Source organism: Rhinolophus sinicus, chromosome 9 (assembly GCF_057876585.1).
Source record: "Rhinolophus sinicus isolate RSI-liver-muscle chromosome 9, RSI-T2T, whole genome shotgun sequence".
NCBI lineage: Eukaryota > Metazoa > Chordata > Mammalia > Chiroptera > Rhinolophidae > Rhinolophus > Rhinolophus sinicus.
The window spans coordinates 31,496,952-31,498,561 of record NC_142509.1 but is presented as its reverse complement, the minus strand read 5'-3'; the positions used below and the strand labels follow the sequence as shown (position 1 = coordinate 31,498,561).

General features: G+C 43.4%; 1 pseudogene; it reads right to left on the bottom strand.

Moving 5' to 3' along the window:
- Nucleotides 1–355: 355 nt before the first annotated feature.
- LOC109448490 (THAP domain-containing protein 1 pseudogene) lies at nucleotides 356–1,167 on the bottom strand (annotated as a pseudogene).
- Nucleotides 1,168–1,610: the final 443 nt, after the last annotated feature.

Sequence of the window (1,610 nt, the reverse complement as noted above, 5' to 3'; positions counted from 1 at the left end):
CATTTTAAACTTAAATCATCCTTACTGTACTACTGTTCTTATTCTCTTTCCTTCTTATTTTTACATTATTTCTATAAATAGTCAAATTAAAACAAACAAACAAAAAAACCCAGCCTTGAAACTAACTTACACTGGTGCTCTGAGGTTAATTGATAACTTTTAAAATATTTTGTTAACATGTAAAAACTCTGAAATCACAAAGAAAAAATTAACCACTTTATAGTATATATCTAATTTATTTTTTAAATATTCTGACTTGTTTTTACACAAGTAATCCAGTTTTTCGTTTTTTTTTTTTTTTTTTTCCAAATGAAACTCCTTTATAGGTTAGAAGAGGAAATGTGGTATTGCGCCATTAAAAACCAATACAAATTTCATTTTTTAATGCTGCTACGTCAACTATTTCAAAGTAGTCGTTTGGTTGGTAGAATCACATAACCTCTCTCTGACATGTCGTCCCTCTCTTTCTGGAAGTGTACAGCCTCCTTGAATTTTTCAAGCTGTCTTCTGTATCCCTGCTGTGCAGTCTTGAGCTTCTTTCTGAGTTTTTCAACTTGCTGTTCTAGCCGACAAACCCTTTTTCTCTGGTGCCTTGTACTGTCCACAGTACAGCGGTGCTCACAGAAAACTGAACGATTATCAGGGGTCCGAAGAGGAGGCATTGGGAATCCAACAGCAGCCAGCAATCTGGGAAATGGGGGTGTTAAGGGAGGTGGGGAAAGCTGTTCTCAAAGCTGGTCTTCCTTCTCTTGTCCTGTGGTTCGGTACCAAGAACCATTGTGGGACTGCATTCTTTCAGTAAGGTGTTGTTGCACTGTCTCGTAGAGCAGTCTGGAGTAAAGCAGTCTGAACAGTTACTACTCCATTTGGTGGGCTGGGCTGCCTCCCTGTTTTTTTTCTTTTTTTTTTTTTTGTTTGTTTGTTTGTTTTACAAAGACTGGGTCAAGTAAGAGGAAACTTGTGGAAAAAAATTGGCTCGTCCTTTTCGTATGGGTTCTTGTTGCAGCCGTAAGTAGAACAGGACTGCACCATCCTTCCGGTCCTCAGTCACTTCACTTCTGCGGCCCCAGCAGGCAGCAGCAGCTCAGCTTTGACACCCTCGCTTCTTCTGTAGCTTTGGCCAACAGTACAGTGATGACAGCCTCCCTCGGAGTGACTAATGTGCCCGTTTTGTTTTGTCTGTGTTAGCAGATGGACGGCAGCCATCTCCCGTCCCCCACCTCCGAGATGGCAGAGTGGGGGCCACGCTTTCAGATCCATGTCCGTGTTATGATTACTTAGAAAACCGCTGCTGCAAACGCCCCTGATACAACCTACTGACCTACCGTGGTGTGTGATCTCTGAGAGGCTGTACCTGGGTCTCCTCTCACTCCCAGCAGGGATGGCTTCTCCCTGTGGGAGAGTTCCATAGGGAACGTTTTCAGGGATTCAAGCAAGAGTTTTCTTCAACTCCCACAAACCCTGTGAGGTGGTGCTCCATCAGGCCAGGCAGGAAGAACATATGCGAGGAACAAATCGCATAAAGAGCAATGGGATCCATAAATCTCAGGCCTGTTGTCTGCTCCCATAATTCCGGTTGCAGGACAACAGCCAGGATCAAGGATCCCAGC